The sequence below is a fragment of the Macaca thibetana genome, chromosome 1 (assembly GCF_024542745.1).
Source record: "Macaca thibetana thibetana isolate TM-01 chromosome 1, ASM2454274v1, whole genome shotgun sequence".
Taxonomy (NCBI): Eukaryota; Metazoa; Chordata; class Mammalia; order Primates; family Cercopithecidae; genus Macaca; species Macaca thibetana.
In genome coordinates this window covers 56,621,362-56,648,986 of record NC_065578.1, presented here as the reverse complement: position 1 = coordinate 56,648,986, position 27,625 = coordinate 56,621,362, and the positions used below count along the sequence as shown (strand labels likewise).

At 41.7% G+C, this 27,625-nt stretch overlaps 1 protein-coding gene across 5 annotated transcripts in view; it reads left to right on the top strand.

Moving 5' to 3' along the window:
* Positions 1 to 27,625, top strand: part of DAB1 (DAB adaptor protein 1) — a 1,249,655-nt gene that overhangs the window by 820,792 nt on the left and 401,238 nt on the right. For 2 of the 5 annotated variants that reach the window (XM_050803914.1, XM_050803893.1), the window contains exon 1: positions 2,054 to 2,152. The exons of 1 other annotated variant lie outside the window; for it this stretch is intronic. The gene's annotated coding sequence lies outside the window, so the exon portion shown is untranslated. Of the gene's footprint in view, positions 1 to 745; positions 974 to 1,074; positions 1,237 to 2,053; positions 2,153 to 27,625 lie in introns of those variants that run through there. 2 more of the 5 variants (XM_050803884.1, XM_050803904.1) reach the window with 2 other exon arrangements.

Here is a 27,625-nt window from a genome sequence, read left to right as displayed (position 1 = left end):
CACATTATCGACTTGATTTGATTCTCCAGGCTCCTCTCTCCTCCTGCGTTCAGGCCTCTGGAGACAGGTATGCCACACAACAGGGATTCCTGGAATTGAATCCAGTCTCAGGGTGGAAGAATGTTCAGAAGGACCCAATCTTTTCTGCGACTTGGTGTTTCTAGGATCTTTGTAAGCTAGGACCCTAAGCAAGGAGCAACCGACTGCGTACTCGCTGGAGCCGCCTCCCGCACAGCTTCGGATCAGAGGATTGTTTACTCCCAGTCATTCTAAGAGCCGAGTAAGGGAGTTGGGGGGAGTAAGCCGGAGTTAACCGCGGTCTGCATACTCTCAGGGGCACGGGTCTTTCCTAGGACTTGACACATGCTAGCCTTTTCCCTCCCAACTTGCCCAACTTTGCCTGGGAAGCCGCAATCAAAACAGGAGCCACCGAGCCTGCGCTGGCGGCTGGGAGCGAGCGCCCCCTCCTGCCAAGGGGCGTGGGGGCAACATGCCCTCACAGAGACTCCCCTCGTGGTTTCGCCCATAATGGCACTCCGTATATTTGGGTATGCGTATGTTTTCGAGGCTTGGATAAAAGGGTAGACCCTAGAGAAAAATGAGAGGGGCCAGGCGGAGCTGCGGCCAGTGGTGGTGATGGGGGAGAAAACACTGGCTACTTTGTGACAACCCCCTCCCTTACCCTCTTCACGCTGGCGAGGCTGGGGCGGGGACCCCTCGCTCTCGGCTTGTCTCTCCCGCTTCCACGCCAGGATGGAGAGAGCGCGCAGGGGCTCCAGAGGCGCGACTGCACGCCGCGGCGCCCCCGCTCGCTCGCTCGCTCGTTCTTCCACCTCCTCGTCGCCACCGCGGCTCGGCTAAGCTCTCGGAGCGCGCTCAGGCTGCGCAGAGAGCGCCCCGGAGGGAGCTGGAGCCGCGAGGCCGGGGCGAGGAGCGCACTACCAGGCGGCGGCGGCGGCCGGGGAGCTAGTAGGTGAGCGGCGCCGCTGGGCGCCGGGCGGGTGCGGGGGCCGGCGGGGCGGGGGCCGCGGGAGGAGGCGGGTCCGCGCGGGTGGCGGTCTCCTCCCCCTACTCTGACGCGGGGCCCGTGGCTCCCGGGGAGGATGGACCCAGCTCGGCGCTCGCCCGGGCTTCCCCGGGCTGCAGAGCGCGCCTGAGTGCCGCCGCCCGCCGGGCATGGGTAGCCGCTTCCTGGGCGGCTGCGGCAGCGGAGGAGGATGCTCTGGGCTAGGCGAGGTGAGGCGCGGCGGGGGCGCGCGGCAACCCTTGAGTTCAGCGCGTCAGGTGCCCCGCGACGACGCGGCGCCGGGGAGCCAGGAGGCTTCGCTGGGGCCCCCGGCGCGGAGGAGGGCTCCTGGGACGCGCCACTCAGCAGTTTGGCTAGGGGTGCTGCGAGGATGGCGACTGCAGCAGTTTTTCGCCTTCTCCCTCCACTTGCTGGGAGGAAAGGGGCGACTTCTCTTTCTCTCTCCTGCCACCCACCCCTGCGCCCCTGTCTCCCTACTTCTGACCACGCGCGATCCTGTCTCCAGACTTGTCCACCCTTGACACGCGTCTCTCTCCAAGACCCCCTGCGCCCTCTTTCCTCCTGCGGTCTTGGCTCTGTCGGTCCTCGAGCCTGCCTTCTCCCGCTGTCCTGTGCTCCCGAAACTCCCTCCCTGCTTCTCTGGTGGCCAGACCCTCTTCCTCACTCGGCCGAACCCCGTTCTCACTTCCCTACTCCTCGGTAGCTAGGTTCGGCTTCGACCTCTCGAAAAACCGACTCTATCCCAGTAATCCCAGCCCTTTCGCGGGCACCGTGAGAACTGGATCCCGCGTTCCTCGGACCCCTGCCTTTCTTCGGATCTTCTGTGGACTCTGTTCTTTGCCGCTCGACCCCCTCCATCCACTCCCCAGCACCCTCCTGCCCACACGCCCAGTTAGTCCCCTCCCCAGCCCGCCTCTCTTCCTTCTCTCTGCTCCAGACGCTCTGACTTGGATGCAGAGAGCTCAGTTTTTTTTTTTTTTTTTTTCCTGCCAGGGAAACTTTAAATCTCTGTGGTTCGGCTCGTAAGGCAGGCACACAAGAGGGTGTCAACCGCCGAGAGAACCCAGAGGCAGGGAGTCCGAGATGGGGGGAGGTCGTGTCGCGGCGTCTGAAAGGGGCCACTGGGTGAGTGTACAAAGTAAATTTCAAAACCAGGGTGACTGCTGCAGTCAGGACTCTGCCTCCGCTGGCTGCGTCCCGGGGAGTATTATTGTGACCCCTGGTGGGAGGGCGCATCTTTTCTCTGCACTTTTTAAGGCGCTTTTTTTCTCTGTTTTTGTTTTTTGGTGGTGCTGGTGGGCCTCATGGGGGCCAGTGGGCACAAGGGAACGCTGCCTGGAGAGGCGGACGCCACTTGGCTGCTCCCAGACCTGCCAGACTGTGTACGTTTCACTCCGTGTGAACTACCCCCAACCCCCAACTGCATCGCACAAGTGCTCATTGTTGGGGGTCTGCTGGGGCACTTCCGCTTAGGCTGGGAGAGTCTGAAGGAATGGCGTGGGGGTGGGGAGGCCGGGGGCGTTTGGCGACCGCTCGGCTCTCGGCGGCGGGCGGAGTGGAGAGCGCCGCGGCGCGGGCTTCTGTGCGCTCCGGTGTGTGTGTGTCGCGAGGCTGGGGTGCGCGCCCGCGTGGGTCGGTGTCTGCGTGTGCGTTTGGATGTCGGCGCACGCCTGTGTTTAACTCCGTTAGAAAGAGGGGCGAGTGTAGAGCTTGCGGTAGCGCGAGCGCCTTTCTCCGCCTGGGAGCTGGACGGGGGCGAGCCCGCCTGCGAGCTGGATGCTCCAGTGCAGCTCCTAGCCAGCCAACAGGGACCGGGGGTGAGAATCCGCGCCGTCGTTTCCACCTCCTTCCTGCTCCCCTCCTGCTGGCCAGTTAAATACACTTTCAGTGTTGATAGTTTTGAATAAAGGCCGTGTGGAGATTCCACTACACTTTACAACACTTAACGTTTTCAAGTAATCATATAAATTAAAGGTGGCTTACGTTTTAGAACCCCCTAATTATCCAGTTCACGTTGGTACATTTATGTGCCAATTATAGGTCTTTGGGAAATCCATAAAATTATAAACCATCCCCACCACTTGAATTAGCACCCATTGTTTTTGTGATCTCCGTGATGAGTGATTCTGGATGGCACCGGAACTGCGCAGGCACGAAGATAGATGGGGGTTCGAAGATGTCAGAAGGAGTAGGGCCCCCCGCCACCCCCGTCTCTTTCACTCCCTATCCTGACAAGGCTTGGTGACAATTCTGGGAACCGAAAGTGATCAAAGATTTTCTTGATTTCCTATTGAGAAGGGCGACCTAATCAAAGCTGTATAAAAGTCAACTTCTAAGCAATCAGAAATTGTCTGCTGATGTCCTTGATTGAAACCCCAGCATTCAAATGGAGTATTGAAGAACTCGCAGAAAGGTCTTTTGAAGCGCTATTGTTCTTTTCCGTACACAGAGTCTCTCTTAAAGGTTTAGGAAGTTCAAAATGCAGTGGTTTGAAAGGACTGACTTTGTAACTATTTGGCAACGCTGGGAGGATCCGCAGGGATGAGAAAAGAGGCCGAGGTGGGAAGTGCAAATATGTTGTGACCATCTTCTTGGGAACGGTGCTGCTATCAAGTAGGAATTCGGTTCTACTCATCGACTTGGCAATTAAGTCTCTTCTAAAGCAGATTTAGAAGATGATTTTTAGTAGTTTTTATTTTTTAGTGGTTTGCTTAAGGTCTGAATAGGCATATCTGAAACGTTTAATCATGTTCATTGTAGTCAACGATAAAATCTGAATAAAAATTACTTATTGTTGATGAAGCTCATCTCACAAGCTGTTTCACAGTATGTTTCATTTGCAAGACACACCATTGTGTGAGGCTGCCGGGAAGAGATTGTATCACGTATTGTTCATTTTCTCCTCCCAACCCAGAGAGGAATATTCTTCTTCATTCCCCTTTGCCCTCCAAAGTAATTTTTCTTAAATGGGTGAGTGTTTGGCTTGGTACCTGATAGTACCCATCTAAAAAATTGCATTTGGTAGATTTAGGATGCTTGGAGCCACCCTGCAGGCAGATGAAGAATCTAATGGAGGCAGCATTTCATTTTGATAATTCACTCAAGTCAAACATTTTGTTTTTGCTGGGATTTAATCCTTCTCTCAAGCTAATAAAGCAAACAAAGCAAGAAAATCACAGTTTATGTCTTTTAGATGGCACTTTAAAAATAGTATAAATTGAAGGGTATTGTCAGGAACTTTAACGTTATTTAGGACTTCCTGAGACAAAGAATACTCAGTGGTTGAGTTAGGCAGTTGAGGATGAATCGCTTAACCTCTCACAACCTTGCTTTCATCATCTGCAAAACGGACAACATTACCTACCTTGTGGGTCTTGGAGCAGTTTTATGGGGAAAATCGTATGATCGGGTGGTTTGGCACATAGCAGGATTTCAACAGAGTGATAACTCTTAGTAATAGACAGCATGGAATTCTGTTCAAGAAGGTGGATGGCATTTGGAATGGGAAGACCAGGATTGAATCCAGCTACTTCTGACTTTGATGTTTGGCAAGTCACCTTTCATGTTAATAAAACAGAATAATTAACCTTTATGGAGTGCTACTAAGAGTCAGGAATGCTTCTGAGCACTTTACACATATTAACTTATTTAATCTTTAGATAACCCTAGGATGTGGATACTTGTATTCTCATTTGCATTAGCTAGATAAGGAAACTGGGGCACAGGAAGATTTGGTAACTGGCCTGAGATTACATAGCAAATAAGGGATGGAACTAGGATTTAAACCCAGCCATTCTTGTTCCAGGGTCTGTCCTAACCACTGTTATGCTGCCTCTGAGTGAGGAAGTGATCCCAGCTAGTTCCCAGGGTGTAAAATTTAATGGAGAATAATGAAATAGTAAGACTTCTATAGGAGCAAGCTGCATATTTCCCCATTTTTAGATGCTAGCCACACAAAATGGTGTTACCTTATTATCAACAGGGAACGGGACAATGATAGGCATTTTGAACACTTGTGACTCTGTGGCAGTTTCTATCAGGCATTGGTTAGTAATGGTTCACATCTGGTTACTCTGTGAAAATGTTTATTAATTAGGTAACAATTAGTAATCAATTAGTAAATAATTGTTTAGGCAATTAGTAATGCAGAAACAGCACTACTGCTTTTCTCAGTTACTAGCTGTGGTCAGCAGAGATTCTCAAACTAAAAGGTTGTTTGACAGGTGGTAAGGAGTCTGGACTTGGTTTCTGGACTGCCTGGCTTCAGATCTCAGCTCCACCAGCTCTGCAAGCTGTGTAGCCTTGGCCAGCTGATCTACCTTATCTGTGCTTTAGTTTTCTTTATAATGAAATAACAATACTTACCTCATAAAATTATGAAGATTACAGGAAGTAACACAAAGTGCTTAGAATAATACCTAGCATGAACAGTTACTTAGCTATTAGTGTTTTCTTTCTTCCTTTCTTCCTTTCTTCCTTTCTTCCTTTCTTCCTTTCTTCCTTTCTTTTTCTTTCTTTTTTTTTCTTTCTTTCTTTCTTTCTTTCTTTCTTTCTTTCTTTCTTTCTTTCTTTCTTTTTCTTTTCTTTTCTTTTCTTTTCTTTTCTTTTCTTTTCTTTTCTTTTCTTTTCTTTTCTTTTCTTTTCTTTTTTTTTTTGTTGCCCAGGCTGGAGTGCAATGGCACAATCTCAGCTCACTGCAACCTCCACCTCCCAGGTTCAAGTGATTCTCCTGCCTCAGCCTCCCGAGTAGCTGGGATTACAGGCATGCACCACCACGCCCGGCTCGTTTTGTATTTTTAGTAGAGACAGGGTTTCTCCATGTTGGTCAGGCTGGTCTCAAACTCCTGACTTCAGGTGATCCGCCTGCCTCGGCCTCCCAAAGTGCTGGGATTACAGGCGTGATCCTCCGCACCCGGCCTAGTGTTATCTTTCAAATGAGATAAAAACCCATCCCCTAGATAATGAAAAAGTTTTCTATCATTGATATTCTGAGAGTTATGTATCCCAATATTATCTGGTCTATCTTTAGGAAGAGATACATTTTAGGATTTTAGGCAAAGTTTTTTTTTTTTTTTTAATTGGAAATATTTCCTTACACATTTTGCCTGTTTGTGAAGAGGAGTTGTGGAAATACACATCATGTTAAAATTTCCATGCCATTTTACTTTTCCACAGTTATTCTGAGGAAAGTAAAATGACTTTGATTGAATTCTAGAGGTGTGTTTGTCAACTCTCCTAATTTACAGATTGAAAGAATATTAGACTTGCAGAGATACGTAACTTTACAGCTGAGAGGCACTCGCAACTCGGGGTTCTTGGACTCCTTGTCCAGTGCTCCTTTCACTAGACCAGATTGTCTCCTATACCAGGATAGAGACGTGGCTTGAAAATATAAATAAAACTTGGCAGAGAAGGTGTTGTCAGGCTAAGAGCATGAGCCAGCTAGACATTCTGTACTGAAAAAAGCATGTCAGTAGGAAAAGAAAACCCCTCCTCTGGTATGTACATTTATATCCATGAAAACTCGCACTGAACTGAATCTGTGAAATGCATATCAGGATATGAACTCGTGTAAAAAAATGAAAACAATTCATTAATCAAATTAATCACCTGGATATTTCCCTTTGATTGGAGAGCAAATGTTCAGGTTTCTTTTTCTTTGACATGTTCTTTTTATTTTTCTTCCATTTGGTCTTCAGATGGGGGAAGGTTTTGGTTCAGGAATCGTAAAACTCCTCTGGCATCTATTTTATGAAATATGTAGCATATTCTATTGGAAAGAAACTGCCAGCTTGCTTTTATTATTATTATTTTATTTTATTTGAAGCTGACATATAACCAATCTGCAATGCCAGTGGGGGAGTCTCATAAACAGAAAGGAAAATAGAAATAAAATTCTGCTGAATAGAAGAGATGACAGCTAAAATGATGAAAATTTTGTGGTGGTGAAGGCGGGCTGTTTAACTTAGGGTATCAAAATAAGAGGATGGGCCCTCTCAAATAGTTGTAAGTAGTTCAGCATGAATTCAAATCGGCCATCTTGACCACCTACAGTGAGTCTTGCAAATTACCAACCCCATGTCTCTGCTCCGAGCTTCATATTGATTTACGATTTTCTTTGTTGGTTAGTCTCTGCATCTCTTGAATGGACTCATGATCTGTTTATTTGGTATCCATCAGTTCAGGCATCTCTTTCTTTGCTCTTTCTTTGTCTCTGTCTTTCCTCGTTTCTATCTCAGCCTTTGTCACATTCAGTCTTTATGTCTCTTTGTTTTTATTCTTATTAGTGTTGCAATTGAAAATAATAGAAAAGCTGTGAATATGCATTGAGAAAATCAGGGAGATTGAGGAACAAAATTCTGGTCATGCACATAAACATCACTTCTATGTCCATTCAACAAATGTTTACTGAACACCTACTTTGTGCTTTGCTCTGGCTCTATGCTAGGCATTGTGAAGAGTACCAAGATGCAATTGTGCAGTTTCCCATCTAGGGACCTGGTTTTATGCATAAATAACTGTTACAGCAGGAGATGTGCTATGGAAAATATCTATACAGCGATGGAACCTTCTGGAGAAAGGAAAGCTTGGGGATGGCTTCATTTCACCTAGATGTTGAAGGTTGACCAGGAGTTTCTCAAGGCTTACAGGCGGTTTAGACTGATAGGGCTTCATGGACAAAGTCAGGCGAGCATGAAGGATGGTTATTGGCTTAGGGATGGGCATAATTGGGTAGCGTGGTAATGTAGCACATGCATCAAAATGGGTTTTTTAATAGTGCATTTTCCAAACTGTGTCCCAGGGAACACTAATGTCCCCTAATATCATTATGAATATTTCAAAAGGAAGAGGGCTCAGACGGAAAAATAAGTTCCATGTCAAACATTTTTGGAAAGTATTGAATTATATATCCTGTTCTTAGTAAGATGTGGTATTTACTGATATGTTAAAGGTTCCGAGATTTTCTGCACTAAAGTCATTTAACTCATGAAGAATTTTAAAAATTCATTTGCCATAGAGCCTTTGCTTTCAAGTAGCATCTCTCAGTGTCTTATGAAATAGATTGGGAAAAATGTAGAGAATCACTTAAGCTTTTTAAGAGTAGTTTTCATTCTATCATGAAAATAATGTGTGTGATTTGAAATGTAGGATGTAATATTTAACCCATTTATGCCTAGTGTTCCTTTATTGGAATGCTAAGCTTGTGGGCGTTATTTATATCCTACTGCTCAAGGTCATCGCCAAAGTCTGATTTTTCACAAAAAACAATTTGCAACCTGTGGCATAAATGGGTTAAGACACACAAAAAGTATAAATAACAATATAATAAAAAGTTTTGGCCAGGCGCGGTGGCTTACTCCTGTAATCCCAGCACCTTGGGAGGCCGAGGTGGTGGATCACGAGGTCAGGAGATTGAGACCATCCTGGCTAACATGGTGAAACCCCGTCTCTACTAAAAATACCAAAAAAATTAGCTGGGCGTGGTGGCGGGCGTCTGTAGTCCCAGCTACTAGGGAGGCTGAGTCAGGAGAATGGCGTGAACCCGGGAGGTGGAGCTACTCCACCCTGGGCGACTGAGCAAGACTTCGTCTCAAAAAAAAAAAAAAAAAAAGTTTTGTATCTACCACTCAGCTAATGAAATAAAGCCAGACAAACAGTTGAAACCTCCTAGTAACCTTTCTCTGATCATATGTCCCCTCGTCTTGGCAGACATAGTCACTCTCCTAAATTTGATAATTCTTTTGAATGTATTTTTCCAGAACAAACCTAAATAATTCCATTGAATTCTCATTCACTTTCTGGCTCATCACTATATCTATAATAAAAAGAAATGGTATTTTGTTCAATAATTTTCCTGAAATAAAGGACATTTGTAAACTGTCTAGCTAGTTACTACATAGATAATAAGAAAGAAATAGTATTTTGCCTAATAATTATAGTGGAATAAAGGACATTTATGAACTACTTAGGGGAAGGAAATGTAGCTTCCCTTTTTAACTCTGGTATCTGGAATGTAGTAGATGCTCAATAAGTTTCTGCTCAATTGAATTGAATTAAATGCATTCAGTCTCCTGTGGTTCATTAAGTTAATTTGGGCAAAAAGATTAGTGTAAATTAATTGTTTTCCATAGACAATATTGAAATTCTTTGTGATCAGTGGACTTGAAAATCATTTTTTATTGCAGTTCTTTATTTTGTAATCTAGATTTGGGAGTGAATTATAATAATTATCTATTGAAAGTCATTTCTGTGTTTTATTGACATCTCTTAAAATCATTAACAATAACTACTTATCCAAATCTGTCCTATTAAAACAGTTGATTCACTAGAACTATCTACCTTCATTATAGGAAAAATTATAAATGTAACTGCTTTCATCCAAAGAGGAAATTTTAAAATTACAATGCTGTGTAATTACTCAGTACCCTGACATGAAATGCACTGAAAGTTTCTGAGGTTCCATTCCTTGGGCGTCCCCAAGAAATAACTTACTATCAGTAACAGAGTGTTATTATTAGATACTATCATGCCAACAGAAGCCTCTCTTTTGATATATGCAAGGGACATCTTCTTGAAAAAGTTTGCCTTAAACATAAGTCATATGTGGGTGAAATTTTCTTTTCTTATTGTCTCAGACTATATTCATATATTATGGTATATATGTGAACATGTAGAGTGAATGGCAGAATATTGGTGAAGAACACTTGGTAGAATGAGTGAGAGGAGAAAGGAAATGGAAGACTCACAGGCTCACAGCAGGAGGCTTTTGGTACAAAATCGTGGCTGTGTGGGAGACAGTAGATTACCTTCTCTTGTGGGGTTAGAAGTTGATCTACCCCAGGGTTTTCTATCCTTGCTTTCACTGATATAGATTTCTCCTGGCAGTTTTTGGAGTAGCAGTTAAATCGCAGCAGTTAGCAGAACAAGAGTGAACTTTGTAGTATGAATGATCATAAACATAGAAAAACACTCACAGAGGGTAAGGAAGAGATGCTGTACAATCCTGTTCTCTGGTGATGGTGTAGCAGTGCCTATAATGATGGCATGTGGTAGTGCTTGTCTTGAATTATAGGCTGTGTTATTCTGGGCAGTATTATATGTCTTACGATATATATAATGTCTTACGAAAGTTCTAAGTATAAGCCACATCCATTCAAATATACTCAGGTTAAAGCAGTAGTGCTAGTAATCTAATTGCGGACAAAGTCAAAGATGGGCCAACCATATGCTGAATCTGAGCTACGGCATGTATTGTCAGAATATAGTTCCAATAAATGCAAAAAGGTTATTTATGCCTTGGGAAGCTGAATAGATTTATAGGCCACATAGAAGTTGGATTTCTGCCAACCTTCTGCTATCTAACTTCTTAATTTTAATGTAGTTGAATTTATCAATCTTTTATGGTTAGCACTTTCTATGTCTTGTTTCGGAAAGCATTTTTTTTTCCACCCTGATGTCATGAAGATATTCTCCTTTGTTATCTTCTAAAAGCTTTATTGTTTTGTTTGCCTTTCAAATTTAGGTTCTCTAATCCATGTAGAGTGTGTGCGTGTATGTGTGTAGTGTGAGGTATGCATTTATTCTAATTTTCTTGCATATGGAAAAATGATTTTCCTGGAACTTAGAGTCAATTTCTAAGCATATGTTTTAGCCACTCTTTTGCCGTAACCAAATTTTATTATAGCTTTTTTAATGAACCTTGGTATTGGCCAGGACACATCCTTAAAAGTGTCCTTCTGCAAAAGTGTCTCAAGAGTGTCTTGGCTTTTCTTGGTCCTTTTTCTTCCATATACATTTTATAATCCTCTTTCAAGGTTTCGCAAGAATACTGTTGAGATTTGATTTGAGTTTTATCGAATTTATAGACTGATTGAAAGATAATGCCGTCATTAGGACATTGAGCCTAAGTCTTTCTACCCATTAATACAGTAACTCTTTCCATTTATTTGATTCTTATTTAATGTCTTTCAATACAGTTTATAATTTTCATCAAAGGGCATGCACTCTTTTTAGCTTAGTTTTAGGTGGTTTATATTTTTGTAATTGCCATTGTAAATGTTATCTTTAAAATTATGTTTTCTAGCTATATATTAATTTTCATTATATGCTACCTGTATTTCTTACTCTAAATGGCGTATAATCAGGAGAGGAGGAAAACCATGGGTGTTTTTGAATGCTTACTATTAAATAAATTCAGGCATCCATGGGAGATATGGCTGGTTCCATTCCAGACCACTGCAATAAAGAGAATATTGCAGTCAAGAGTCACATAAATTTGTTGGTTTCCCAGTGTATATAAAAGTTATGTTTACACTATACTGTAGTCTGTTAAGGGTGCAATAGCATTATGTAAAAAAATCAATGTACATACCTTAATTGAAAATACTTTATTGCTCACATGTGCTAATGATCAACTGAGCCTTCAGCAAGTCATAATCTTTTTGCTGGTGGAAGGTTTTACATCAATGTTGATGGCTCCTGACTGATCAGGGTGGTGGTTGCTGAAGATAAGTACCTGGGTCAGTTTCTTAAAATAAGACAATAATGAAGTTTGTCACATTGATTGACACTTCCTTTCATGAAAGATTTCTCTATAGCATGCAATACTGTTTGACAGCATTTTACCCACAGTAGAACTTTTTTCAAAATTGGAGTCAGTCCTCTCAAACCCTAACACTGCTTTATCAATAAGTTTATGTAAATCCATTGCTGTCATTTCAACAATCTTCACAGCATCTTCACTAGGAGTAGATTCCATCTCAAGAAACCAATTTCTTTGCTCATCCATAAGAAGTAACTCCTTATCCGCTAAAGTTGTAGCATGAGATTACAGCAATTCAGTTTCATCTTCAGGCTCCACTTCTAATTCTAGTCCTCTTGTTATTTGTATCACATCTGCAGTTCCTTCTTCCACTGAAGTCTTGAATCCCTCAAAGTCAGCCATGAATCAACTTCTTCCAAACTTCTATTAATGTTGATATTTAGACATCCTTCCATGAATCACAAGTGTTCTTAATGGCATCTAGAATGATGAATTCTTTGTTTTTCTGAGATGGAGTCTTGCTCTGTCGCCCAGGCTAGAGTGCAGTGGCGTGATCTCGGCTCACTGCAAGCTCTGCCTCCCAGGTTCAAGCCATTCTCCTGCCTCAGCCTCCCGAGTAGTTGGGACTACAGGCGCCCGCCACCATGCGCAGCTAATTTCTTTTTGTATTTTTAGTAGAGATGGGGTTTCACTGTGTTAGCCAGGATGGTCTCAATCTCCTAACCTGGTGATCTGCCTGCCTCGGCCTCCCAAAGTGCTGGGATTACAGGCGTGAGCCACTGCACTGGTCTAAGAATGATGAATTATTTACAGAATATTTTAAAATTACTTTGCCAAGATCCATCAGAAGAATCACTATTTATGGCAGCTATAGCCTTATGAAATGTATGTCCTAAATAATAAGACTCAAAAGTCAGAATTACTCTTTGATCCATGGGCTGCAGAATAGATGTTTTGTTAGCAGACATGAAAACAACATTTATCTCCTTGTATGTCTTCATTAGAACTCTTGGGTGACCAGGTCTGTTGTCAAGGAGCAGTAATATTTTGAAAGGAATCTTTTTTTCTGAGCAGTAGGTCTCAACAGTGGACTTAAAATACTCGGTAAACCAAGCTGTAAACAGATGTTCTGTTAATCAGGCTTCATTCTTCCATTTTTAGAGCACAGGCAGAGTAGATTTAGTACAATTCTTAAGGGCCCTAGAATTTTCACAATGGTAAAGTAGCCAGCTGCATTCACCCCTAACAACAGAGTCAGCCTGTCTTTTGAAGTTTGAAATCAGGCATTGACCTCCCCTCTCTAGCTGTGAAAGTCCTAGATGACACCTTCTTCCAAGGCTGTTTTGTCTACATTGAAATTTTGTTTTGTAGTATAACCAACTTCATCCATGATCTTAGCTAGATCTTCTGGATAACCTGTTGTAGCTTCTGTATCAGCACTTACTGCTTCACCTTTCTCTTTTATGTGACGGAGGTGGCTTCTTTCCTTATAATTCATAAACCAAGGTCTTCTAGCTTCAAAATTTTCTCTTGAGCTTTCTCACCTCTCTTAGCCTTTATAGAATTGAATAGAGGTAGGACCTTGCTCTAGATCAGGATTTGGTTTAAGGAAAGACTGTGTCTGGTTTGATCTTCTATCCACACCGCTAAAATTCTTTCCATATCCACTATCAGGATATTTCTCTTCCTTATCAGTCATGTGTTCACTGGAACAGCACTTTTAATGTCCTTTAATCTGTTTCTTGTTTGCCCCAAGAAATAAGTGCTGGCAGCGAGCTGCACAGAGTGGGTTAAGATCTTTTCCTTTGCATTCACAACTTGGCTATCTGGCACAAGAGGCCCAGCTTTCAACTTTTCTCAGCTTTCAACATGCCTTCCCCACTAAGCTTAGTCATTTCTAGCTTTTGATTTAAAGTGAGAGACTTGTGACTCTTCCTTTCACTTGAACACATAGAAGCCATTGTGGGGTTATTAATTGGCCTATTTCAGTATTGCTCTGTCTCAGTGAATTGGGAGGCCAGAGGAAGGGGAAAGTAGATGGAGGAACTGCCAGTCAATGGAGCAGTTAGAAAACATACAGCGTTTATTTATTAAGTTCATTGTCTTATATAAGCGTGGGTCATAGTGCCTGAAAGCAATTACAGTAGTTTCATCAAAGTTCACTTATCATAAATAATCATAATTAATATAATAATAATGAAAATGCTTGAAGCATTGTGAGAATTACCAAAATGGGACAGAGGCACAAAGTGAGCAGCTGCTGTTGGAAAATGATGGTGATGGACTTGTTTGATGCAGGGTTGCTATAAACCTTCAATTTGTAGAAACATGCAATAACTGTGAAGTGCAATAATGTAAAGTACAATAAAAGTAGGTATGTCTGCTGGGCGTGGTGGCTCACGCCTGTAATCCCAGCACTTTGAGAGGCCGAGGCGGGTGGATCACGAGGTCAGGAGATAGAGACCATCCTGGCTAATGTGGTGAAACTCTGTCTCTACTAAAAATACAAAAAATTAGCCAGGTGTGGTGGCGGATGCCTGTAGTCCCAGCTACTCAGGAGACTGAGGCAGGAGAATGGTGTGAACCTGGGAGGTGGAGCTTGCAGTGAGCCGAGATCCGGCCACTGCCCTCCAGCCTGGGCGACAGAGCGAGACTCCATCTCAAAAAACAAACAAACAAAGAAAAGAAAAGTAGGTATGTCTGTGCTGGGTGATTCACAGGCTCTCATCTGATACCTAGAAAAGCCTTAAGGAAAAGACTATGGGTAACTTAGCACCACACTTAACAGGTCACTGCCCTCCTTTGCAGCCTGACAGTGCAGAGGGCTTAAAAGGACGTCTTTTGTCCCAGTGGGCCAATGGGAATGTGGAGTAGGGAATGGAGCTAATGAGAGGGTGATCAACCAGGGTAGCCACTAGTCACTTTGTTCAAGAGGCCGAGGTTTTTGAAGGACATCTCTGGCTTTCCTATGGAGAGAGAAGGGATCTGCAAAGGAGGGCACAGTTCCCTTCTGGTTAGACACCCTGTGGAGCGTGAATAACAGGCACTGGGGCCTGGGGGCCAGAGTCTGGCTCCTGACACACTATTCCGGTATTTCGGGTAGACCACAGTTATTTGGCTGCCTGATGGGCAAATTTTGGCTGGTTGCCCAGTTCTCCTCAAATGAGGAGCCACAGGCCTAGAGAAATGGAAAGATGAGTCCAGGTCATTAAGCAGAGCTAGAATAGAGACCCAGGTCTCCTTGCACCCAAACCAGTGCTCTTTCCATTTCATCACATGGATTTAAGATCCTCAGATATACTATGTCAATAATATAGTCAAATACTGGCAGGGTTTTTGACTATGTGAGGAAGCACCATTATGTCTGGAAATTGTAACATATATCTGTAAAAAAATGCGAGAGAGATATTTGGTGATTACTATCTGCTAGTTTTCTCTCTGTCTCTCTGGTGTCCCTTGTGCCATTAATCTTTCCGTAAGTTCACTCTTACTCTTTCTCCCCAAATTATTTTAGGATCCAGGGCATATATTCATTTCACTCCAAAAATCATCCCTTATGACATCAGTATTGATAACATTTCAAATTCCTCTTCTTCCCTGAGCAAATGCTGTAACCCCTTTCCCCTTCTCTCACATTCTGTCATCAGCACATGTTTCATTGTGTTTTCTGGAATGAAGATAATATATACAGTACTAGTTTAGGTTGATATAAAAGAGGTTGTCTCATATAACACAAGATTAAGGAAAAGAAAATGCAACCACTTGGTTAACCTGATACCACTCTATATTTTCTGTATGTTGTCTGTGGGTTCATATGACTCAGGCTAGATATCATTCTGTATATATTTGACTGTTCAGAATGTATCAGTGGAGAAGGACGTCTTGAATTGTTTGAGAAGCCATAAATCAACATGACTAGGAGTAAGAGAGGCAGGGAGGAGGGGGACTTGGGGACTGGACTAGCATTGCTTTCTTTAAAAAAAAAAGGTCATACAGCATAGGCTCAATCTAAGTTTGACACCTGCTTCTGCCTGACTTTCCAAGGTGTATTTCTCTTTCTTAGGCCTCTTGAGCACCGAATTCTGTCAAACACCATACTTCTTTATGTCTTCAATTGTTCTGTTCCACATCCGTTGATCTAGGTTCCTCTAAAGATTGAGAGTTTCTGAAGACTACTATCTTGCATGCCCTTTATACTTGGCTTTTTGAGGAAAGTCAGTATAAACACTTGCTACGTTTAATTTTTAAAGTCTACCATCACTGTTTTCATTTTTTTCTTTTTTGCAGTAAAGGGGGAAGTGCCCCGTAGTTAACTGTTTTGAGTCAATGAAAACAAAAGAAGAGTTTTCTACTCTGAGACACGCTTTTAATTTCTTATTATTACCAAACTGTGCTTTTTCTTTATTTTCTTGTCGTTTTCTGTCCTGTCCTTTCATTCTTCCTTCCTTTCCTTTTTACCCTCCAGTTTTATCAAATCAAAGGAATTGCATGAAATCAAAAACAAAAAAGGCCTAAAGGTTTAGAGTGTGATTTTACACATTAATAGAATGTGTTTCCTCTCTTTCTTGCATACATTTTTCAGTGGGGGAGGAAGTTTTTGAGTGTAGTCAAGAGTTGGACTTTTTTTTTTTTCTTGTTTTTTTTAGAGACGGAGTTTCGCTCTTGTTGCCCAGGTTGGAGTGCAATGGCATGATCTCAGCTCACCGCAACCTCCTCCTCCCAGGTTCAAGCGATTCTCCTGCCTCACCCTCCCTAGTAGTTGGGATTATAGCCATGTGTCGTTATGCCGGGCTAATTCCGTGTTTTTTTAGTAGAGATGGGGTTTCTCCATATTGGTCAAGCTGGTCTCGAACTCCCGACCTCAGGTGATCCGCCCACCTTGGCCTCCCAAAGTTCTGGGATTATAGGCCTGAGCCACCGCGCCTGGCCGAAAGGTGGACTTTTTAATTCCTTGTCAAATCCCACAGCATAGTAATGCAAGTATTTGACATGTGTGATTGTTTGCCTGGTGTATTATCTGATGCTGGTTTAAAGTTAGCCTACAGATTGAAACTCTGCCAGTCAGTATGTGTGGAGGGTAAAAGTGTCTCTCTGTGCTAACCCTGAACACACTCAAAGCATAACAGCCACACTACCATGACTTCAGACACAATCTCATACTTTTAATGACATGCCCTGTATCCGTGACAGCCGGGAGATCCATACCAGCTTAATAGGAAAAACTTAATATAAGAAAGCAGTTACAAAGGTGTTGGAAGAACTGAAAGTGTGATAAAGAAGTGAAAGACAGAGATTAGCAGTAGGAGGAAGCCAACCTACCTCTAGATCAGTAACACTATCTGCTTCATCTATGGTATGACAGACCCCAGGAGGTGCAGCCCCCAGGAGGCAGGTGGAACCTTGGAGGACAAGCCACATGGGGAAAAAGGCCAGGAGTTGGACTGCCAGAGCATAGAAGAGTCTACATGGTGGGAGTGGGCACCACACATGGGTGCTCTGAAACCATGGAGGAGACTCCACCACTTCTAGGGGTGCTACCTTGAAGCAGCAAGAGAAAAAGGGAGAGAAATACCCTGTCTTCCCCTCCTCCCCTCCTATCTTTTTCCAGTCTTTCCCAATGAATGAATCTAACTGGAAATCAGCTGACAAGGGCTCCTAAAAAATGTGGTTAGGATCAACTTTCTGCAACACTCCATAGAGCAGGGGAAGGGGCCAGGAGTGGATCTGAGAGATAGAGGCAAAGAACCTGTTCATAGAGTGGGAAAATAAACCTCCAACAGAAATGTTTATTAATATCACGAGCTACAGAGAAATAACGAAGGAAGTCCCTTGCTGTTTGGGATTAGCTCCTCATTTCTCCTACCTTATCCCATCCATCCTGGCCCTTGCAGAAAATTGAGAGTGACTCAGCTGGCAGTGGACTCTGTATTGGCAAGGCAAGCTGTGTGAGTGTTGGGTGCCCAGGGAGTAGGGCAGCAGCAGTGCAGCCACGCAGTCCCTTTTCTGCAATTCCAGAATCTAAAAGGCTCTGAAACTCAAAAGATTTTGGCTAACTCATTTAGTGGTAAAACCTACCCTGACTTGAAGTGACATGAGGCTACTGAGAATCTTTATTGATCCCCGTGAGTAGGAATAGTCCTCCATTTGCTCCAGAAGCATTGAGTTTCATTACTGGGTGTCACCCCAAACCCGGGTAGGGCTATTACAAATAAAAGATAAATGTGGTATAGTATGTGCTGCCTTTCTAAAATCCAAAATAAAGTCCGCGTTATGAACACATTAGACCCCAGGAAATTTGGATAAGAGATTGTGAACCCGTATTTCAACATGAAGTAGGGAGAATGAATGGAAACGCGATGTGCTAGCTTGCAGGTCTCAGCAGTGCTTGTGTAAACATTACAGCTCTGGCATTCTTCAGTTCCCTGTCTCAGTCCCTGTAGCCTGACAGAACAACCCACTCATTCTGTAGAGGAGCAGACTTTGCTTAGGGAGGAGACGTGGGCACACAATATTGTAAAGTCACCAAGGAGTTAGTAGTGAAGTCTGAACCATTTATTTCCCCTTTGCTGTGCAACATGTTTGTTTAAGGTCTGACTCTTTGGTTCTTTTCCAACATTTAAATGCTCGATATTTAGATGTAATGAAGGAAGCCAGCAGGTGAATATCTAGGTAAATCCACATTCTAGCAGCGGTAATCTTATATTTGTCAAGTATTTCATATATGTACACACACACACACACACACACACACACACTTCAGATATCTTCCTGTTCCATCTTCACAACAGTCCTACCAGACAGACAGGATGGGCATTCGTATCCCCATTTTACAGATGGTCAAATCAAGGCTTGGCTGATATAACTAGCTCTGTGACCATGGGCAAGACTCTTCACTCTCTGGGCCTCGGCAGAAAATTAAGTTCTTATAGGGTTGTTTTGTAAATCCAAAGAAGTAACATATGCAACACAATTGAGCTTATATCTGGTACTCAGTGGCATGCCACAAAGGGTCATTCTTCTCTCCTTCAGCCTTTATCTTCAGACAGTGAAATGCATTGCACAAAGTCACACTACCCTTCCCTTTGTAAAGGATCTGCCTCAGGATAGTAAAGAGAATTCAGTAGTTGAATGATGACAGAACTCTCTCTTTGCTTCCGTTTTTATTTTTCCTTTTTCAGTTTTTTAAGAGGAGGGGCTTCAACAAACGCCATCCTGTGCTAACTCTCTCTCCTTTCAAAAACTAGGTCATGGTTTACTGTGACCTTGGTGGTCTCTGTTGTCTTCACGGGTTAGGAGACAGTTTGACATTTTGTTTACTCCAAATCCTACTGGCGCGGGGAAAACAGTCACCACCACAAACACAATTTGCTGCAGAAAGCAACTTTATGTCTTATGAGCACACATGGGACTTTATCATAATTCACTTTAGATGGGAATAATAAAATATTTTCTGAGTATTTTGCAAGATTAATAAAGCTGCATTCTTAGGGAAAGTTTATTAATCCATAACTTACGGAAAACTCCAGAGGAAGGAGATATGAGATATGTTCTGTAGGTAAAAATATCATGCATGTCACTGCTAGAATTGAATTCTGCATGCATTCTTCTGGTTACATTACCATTTGCTGATATGGTGGTGACTTTGTCTTGGACGTGATCTAAACAAGCAACTCTTTCATTTTATTTTTAAATCAGGAGGGTGTGAAGGAGTAGGTGGAAACATAGAAAAATCACTGTCCACAGGATTCAGATCCTTTCTATCCTGTTGGCTGCATTTCAGCTACATTTGACAGAAAGGCATGTGTTTGGACACTGGCATCTTTGCATACAAGCTGTGGGCACTGGGTCTCTGAGATCTGTCAAACGGAGATTGTGGTGCTGGTAGCAATGATGATACAATGATGAAGGTGATGGTGATGAGAAGGATAATGGCTACCTTTGCGCCATTACAAGGAGTAATGATTTATGTGAAAGGGCTTTGTGCTCTAGCACTTCATCCACTTATTCAGTATTTATTGAGCTGCTGCAGGGTACTGGGCAGAATGGTGAAATCCATGGACATCACCCTATAAAAGCCACAGACTTTTTCCCACAAGACCCAGGAATAGACAGGGAAGCACAAATAAACAAATAATAATGCGGTGGCTAAGTACAAACCGAAGAGATATTTGCCGAAGTAAAAAATAAGATACAGGGATGAATTTTGCCAGAGTAAGAGTAAGGGAAGGTTAGTATCTTAAGTATTTTGAGGGTGCCTTGGAATTTTCTGGTGAGTCTTTCATGCATTAAGTCTGTTCTGAATACTGTGCTGGGCTCTGGGCTTACAGGGTGAGGTGTGATGGAAACTATAGCTGCCCTCTTGGGCTATTCTGTCTACTAAGACACAAAATCAACGTTCTCCATCAGGGGACCATGACAAAGTTGGAGACATGTACCATCACATATGGGGAGTCCTAGGTAATTTAGTATGAATGGATCATAAAGTGGTGGGGTGGCAGGAACCAGGGGAAATGAGGCAGGGAAGGTTTGCAGAGAATCTTCACAGAGAACCTTGCCACCAAGTGTTAGCAATGAGATTGTGGTTGTGTACATGGATGTGAAGTAGCCTTTACTTTGTGTAGCCTTCTCTGCAATTAACTTTATTTTCCTATTGCCTGGGGTCAAAGAGCAATCTAAGAAGAAATATATTTATATTTATTTAGTGAAATAAGAATGTGTGTGTATCAGGTATGGTATAATTTAATGGTCCTTCAGGTGTCTCCTGTTATAAGAACTACGAGCTCAGATGCTTACAAGGGCCAGGTATTTGTGGGCAAAACAGTCTGGGTGGGGAGCAGGTAAACCACTGTTAAGGTTCATCTGATGGTTGCGATAACAGAATGCTGGACTCATGTAGGTCTTTGGCTTTTTCAAGAAAAGCTGGACATCTTGTTTTTGTGTGAAATCTCTCTATTTAAAAATTTGGCACTAAACAGACACATGAAAAAATGCTCATCATCACTAGCCATCAGAGAAATGCAAATCAAAACCACAGTGAGATACCATCTCACACCATTTAGAATGGTGATCATTAAAAAGTCAGGAAACAACAGGTGCTGGAGAGGATGTGGAGAAATAGGAACACTTTTACACTGTTGGCAGGACTGTAAACTAGTTCAACCACTGTGGAAGACGTGTGGCAATTCCTTAAGGATCTAGAACTAGAAATACCATTTGACCCAGCCATCCCATTACTGGGTATATACCCAAAGGATTATAAATCATGCTGCTATAAAGACACATGCACACGTATGTTTATTGTGGCACTATTCACAATAGCAAAGACTTGGAACCAACCCAAATGTCCATCAATGATAGACTGGATTAAGAAAATATGGCACATATACACCATGGAATACTATGCAGCCATAAAAAAGGATGAGTTCATGTCCTTTGTAGGGACATGGATGAAGCTGAAAACCATCATTCTGAGCAAACTATTGCAAGGCCAAAAACCAAACACTGCATGCTCTCACTCATAGGTGGGAATTGAGCAATGAGAACACTTGGACACAGGAAGGGGAACATCACACACCAGGGCCTGTTGTGGGGTGGGGAGAGAAGGAAGGGATAGCATTAGGAGATATAACTAATGTAAATGACGAGATAATGGGTGCAGCACACCAACATGGCACGTGTATACATATGTAATAAACCTGCACATTGTGCACATGTACCCAAGAACTTAAAGTATAATAATAATAAAAAAAATTGGCACTAAATTAGGTAAAGCAAAAAACATTTTGTGGACTAAAGATAACTGGCCTAAGGACTTTTTTTAGCTTATGAACCACCACTGGTGAATTCTGGCCTATTCTTTATAATTAGTATGTTATGACTACATAGATCTCCCTCACGTGCAAGTTCAGTCAATATACCAACGGGTACATCGGACCATTTTTGGTAAAGGAAAAAGTTTCTGCAGGATAGCTGAATGGTGGAAATTGGCCTTCATTTATTTCTGTGTATTTCCTCAATCCCATTGTTAGTTTTTCCTTATCAAACTCTTTTGTTATATGGCACAAGCTTCCGTGAAACCAGTGTCCATGGCAATTCTGGGGTGTTCTTAGCTGTTTGCTGGACAGCAGTGAAGTTTGTATCTGTCTAAGTCTACAGCTGCCTTAATTCAGCTTGTTATGTTCTGCTACCAAGGGCATATCCTTGTAGTGAGTCAAATGAGTAGTTTTAGGGTCTGTAATGACAGCATTCTGTGGCTTTCTCATTTAAGATTGAGATACCAGCCACTAAAATATGCACATTTCAAACCAGAGTGAGAACATGAGCAACTTAGTAGTTACTGTGGAATTCAGTGAATGTCATAAATATTTATTTATCTTTTTCATAGCTAGTATAAAAATGTTAGGATATAAAAAAGTTGTTCACGATGAAAACAACAGAAAATTCATTGGCTATACATCTTTTGAATGCGTGTGTCTCTTTGGGTTTTCATTAGTGTCTAGCAATATACTTTGAGAAATCAGATTTGCACAGAAGCTTCAGCAGAATATGAAAACTTCTAGTGTTCATAATTAACCCATTTTAAGCAAGGATCCATTGCATATAGCAGCCTTCTGTTAACCATGTAGTGGCTACAGTCAAGTGTAATGAATTTTTCTTTCAGGATTTTTTTCTCAAGAAATTTCTTCTTCCTTGTTTTTTGAATTGGAAAAACACAAAAAAATCATAAAAGAGAAAAAAAAAGTCATTTATATTTCTACTCAGTGGCAATTGCTTTTCACATTTTCAGTTCTAGAGAGAAAGAGGCTAGGGTTTGAGGTCAGACCAGCATGGGTTTCATTTCAGTCTCCTTCATTCTCTTAATCTTACCAAGTCTTAATTTTCTCATCTGTGAAACAAGAATAAAGATATCATCTATTTTATCTGCTATTTTGATTAATAAAACAGATATTGCATTAAGCATTTAGCACATTACTTGTCACATAAAAACGTTTTTAAAATTAGCTATTATGATTATTTTTCTGTTTTTTGCTAGACATGTTTTACTTTGTGAAGTTTATTCTGTCAATACATTATTTTTTGTTAAAAACTCTCTTTATTGCCATGTGTCTTTAAAAAGTTTCTAAATGTCCTTTTAATAGTTTAATATTTTTTACATGCCTGTATCATAATTTACCCTTCTGTTTGTCATATTAAAGTCATTGTTAATTTTTTAAAAAAATAAATAATGCTTTGATGTGTATCTTAACACTTCGATGAATATCTTCATTCAGTAATCTCTTGTGGCAGTTTGACTTCCTGGTTAGTATAGTGACTATATCCCCCTTCTGAATGGGCAGAATGACTGCCATCATTTTCCACTGCAACTTTTGACAATGATGGGAATGTTCTATCTCTGCACAGTCCAATATGGTAGCCACTAGCACATGATTGCTGAGCATTTGAAATGTAGCTAGTGAGACTGGGAAACTGAAATTCTTTTTACATTTAATTTTATTTAATTTTACTTTAAATAGCCCTGAGTAGCTAAAGGCTATCATATTGGACAGCATGGGCTTATATTGTTCTGGTTCAAAGAATAGAGTGAATTTAGGCTGGGATTTTGTTTTCCATACTGACATGTCCATAAAACATTTGTGTTTTTTGGTGGTCTTTCAACCCCTGGTACAGTCTCAAGATACTGTATTTTTCCTTTCTACACATTCTTTTAATTTTGAAGGAAGGTTGGTAGAGGGTGCCTCACATGCCTGCTACCATGTTAAGTTAGAGGCTTGAGTTTAGAATTTTGACTATATGTAGGCTCTTTAGGTTAATGACAAAAGTCTAGCTTATTCTGGTTTCAGTCTGCAAGGGAGTTTTCTGGCTCACCTAACCAAGTCTGGGTGTAGCCTAGCTGCAGCTATGGCTAGAGCCAAGAGCTCAATCAACTGTTTCCACACCACAGCTTTGCCTTGTCTGTGCTGGCTTTGTTAGTAAGTAGGCTCTCCCCAAGCAGTGGCACTGATGGCCACCAACGATCCAGGCTCAAATCCTACTAGTTTAGCAACCCTAGCAGGAGAGAGGGCTGTTTCCCAATGGATCCACAGAATGGCCTAAGGCTGGCTTTCAGTGGACCTATTTTCATTCCTGAACCAGTCGCTATGATCAGGGTTGAGGAGGCAGAATTCATACTCAATGGCCAGGACTGGACCTCTGCAGCCAGAGGGTGAGGTCAGCCCCACTAAATGCATGGACTAGAACTGGGATAAGAGAATGAATTCCCAAAGGAAAATCAGGGTGGGAAATGCATGTTTATAACAGTTGAATAATCTGACCTGTATCTTTGAAGCCTTCTTGGGTCTCCCAGTTTTCTTCTTGGGAAAGCCAGTTTGTTGGGCAGGGGTTGGGGGTGACGGGGGCTGGATTTTCTGTCCTGTGAATTCAATCTAATTCACATAGCAGGCTTCTATCATTTAATGGGACCATTCTTTTATTCAGAGGAAGCGTCCTGGGATGCATCTTTCAATTATCAAAGCATTTGGATTCTGTCTGGTCTTGCTCTGTCTGTGTTTATGACAGTATACTTGCAAGCTAATTTCTCCTCTCTAGGAAGTAGGTAACTATGCCCCAGAGAGTTAACAATGTAAGTAAATCGATGCATCTATTGTGATTATTTTTCTTTATGAATAAGGCAGAAGATATATTGCCTAAGCTCCTTCTTAGAAGGATCTGAATCAAAGCTGATGGGATTTGCATGTCAGACTCCAGATAATCTAGGAATCAGGTAGAGAGTGGGCACTTCAGTCCCCAGCTGGTGTATTGCAGCAATATCTTGGGACTTATGGGTGTAATTAAACCATCCCTATTAGTAATTACAAAAAAGGACTCACTGCCCTTAAACGTGACTGTAACATATCACATCTTTGTAAAAGCATGAAGCTATTTATTTAATCAGCAAAGTCCATGTAGAAAATGTTTTATTAATATTCCAATTTTCTGATTCAACCCTTTGTGTAATAAAATGTGGTGACTAAAACAGTTTCCTTTTTACTGCTCTTGCTCATCCTCATAAGAGAGGTTGAAATTTTGTAGCACCATTTATGCCAATTTTTTTAAAAACTCTCCAGCATAAAGCATATCAGCAAATTAATATTTCCTGACTACAAGATGAGATTGACCTCATAGGTATAAGTTCATTTCTTGTTCTAACATCTACTGTACCGTGAAATTAGAGGTCTTTTTCTTTATCTCTCTCTCTATTTTTTTACTTCATTTTCATTGTGGCAAGAGTGCTAATATATCATCAACTTTTAACTAGTAAGTCACTATTGTATAATGGTGTCATTATGCAATGTCAGGAACACAGCTTACTTTTTAGTGTTGTTTCATTCCAAATGGAATCATAGAGAGGCCCTCCATGTTGCAAAGGGACTTAAAAGAGGAAGCTCAGTTTTAGCAAATCTCCATGGGCACCTCTGCTGAGTCATCTATGCTGAACTGAGTTACATTTGTGCAGGCAAAAGAAATGAAGCCCTGGCAGGCTGTATAGCAGAGAGTCCTAGGATAAAGTAGAACATACGGGTTCTCATCTCATGTCAGTCAGAAAATCTGTCTGTCCTTGAACTGCTGCCTTGGGCTCTCTGGACCTCCATATTCTCAATTGAGAAGAAAGGGTTTGGGTGGGTGATCGCTAAGATCCCTGCTCACTGTGTGATTTTATGCATACTGTGATGTTTTCATATCGTCATATCTCTGCAGTAATGCTTAATGACTATAGTTGGGAGTTGCAAGCACTCTCTCAGAAGCCTTCCCAGACCTAAGCTCTCTCCATCCCTGTTCCTACTGTACTTTTGACAAATGACATTGTATATTAGAGTGGGTGTTTGTATGTGTGTTGCCTCCCTACCAGGCTGTAAGGGCAAGTATCTTTTCATATATGAAAGTATTTTGAATTATGCACTCAATAAATATTTAGCAACCACATGAATAAGCTACATTGCATTTTAGAGATCGTATAGGGAAAGAGAAAAACAAGATACAAATAGGTCTGAAAGGAGATTCCCATATAGTTGTTGTGAAATTGCTTATGTACTTACACCATGTAAAATAAATTCAGTCATTTCTTTGGGAGATTTCATCTTAATGTATATGAAATGCCAAATTTTTACAGTTGAGGGTAGAGGTAAATCATTTCACGCACATAATGGAATGCTTTTATGCATATCTGATTATTTAGCACCTTATGGTAGGACCATGCCATGTTACTAATCATGTCAAAATATGGCCTTTTTGGTGGTAAGTTTATTTCAGCACTTTTTTTTTTTTTTTTTTTAAGAGAGAGCTTTCACCCTCCTCACTGGCGTTTAGAGATTGTTTTTGCATGGCCTCTGGGAAAGCTAGCCTGCAAAGCAAGACGATGTGAATACATCTCCCCAAATCAATGAGAATTGTGCTGTCCTCTAGAAAATTAGGTTTGAGCCACATCAACGTCAGTGCCTGAGACGGAATAAATCCCATTTCATGATTGCTCTGTGTATGACTTGTGTAATGTGTCTAGATAGGCACAAGCTATGATTGCTTCTCTCTCCCCAGCATTACTAGATGCTAATGCAGTGTATTTGTGTGAGAATTCTCTCAAATAAACAGGCCAGGCTGCATGAGATCATTTATGGCCTGCACTTGAGAGGCCTCAGTGGAACAGTGTAAGATGTTACTATTAACCAGAAACAATGTGAAAAATACTTTTTTTGGCTTGTTCAAAAATAAAAAATAGAAAAAAGGCTGTTACTGACATGCAGTGCTTGAATAATCCTGCCTCGTATAGTGTCATGGTAGATCCACCATGGTTGTATTAGTGGAAAGAACCATCTGCTTTGCATTTCTTATTGGGAGTTCATGGACAGGCAGGTACCTCTCATAAACTTTGTTCATTCAGCCACTTGAAATAAGCCATGTGGCTTATGTGCCAAGCAACATTTCAGTAACGGATGTTGGGAGTGTTTAGATAGAAACAACTTCATAGACTGAACCTTTTTTTTAAAAATTTTCTCTCCAACTCAGAGGTTAAATATTAACCTGAAAACTCAATGCTGCGATATGAATGCACTGTATGTTTTTTGCATGGACTTGCAGACACTCAGTAATGGTGTCTCCAGTCTCCAGCAGTTCATATTGGGAGGTGAGCTTTCACATGGATGAGCCCTTGGCATTGCCAAGTAGTAGTGCTATTACAAGTTTTAAAGACATTTAGATGATAATTCCAAAGGTCCTCTTATCTCCAAATCCGTTGGAAGCTACCTGTAATTTCAGTGCAGTGAGTGCTGGGCATAGGTGGCCTTTCAGTGAGTGACTACCCCAAGCTTTGGGAATATAAGACAGGCTATTCTAATCCAGCTGAACCCATATAGAGCAATTATCATTTTCACTCTGGCTCCCAGTGCCTTAGATTTACTGGGTCTTCATTGCAAGGCAGGAACCTTGGAGTTAATTGAGTTCATTAGGACTATTATGGCTGGAGCTGATGCATATGATTTTTCTCTTTTGAATATGAATGATCAGCTTCCATGGGAAAGCAACAATAAATTCAGTCCAAGCTGTGTAGCTTACTAGCTGTATGACCTTGGGCAAGTCACTTTACTTCTATCATCTCATTTTTCTTATCTGTAAAATGAAACCTTACCAGTGACATTCTAAGATATATAGATAAGATTCTGGTTTTTAAAATGTGCTTGCTAGACCAGTGAGCTGGTGAGAGGCATTTCGGTCGTGTGTACTCTACAGATTACTGGGATTCTTCAACTTGGCCTACCTTCTAAAGCATTTACTTACTGTACAAGCAAATATGCCTGCCAGTGTCCTAATTTACTTCATAAATGATTTAAGCCTAGAATCGCAGGTTTGAATTAATTTTAATATTTTCTTTAATTAGGACAATTCTATCTTGAGATCAGGAAACTATGCCATTCATCCATCCATCTATCATGTTATGGTCTTATGCAGTATTTATTAATATTAAGCACCTGCTATATGCTTGGTGCTATGCACAGTGCTGAGGAAACAAAGAAGAAGAAGATTCATTC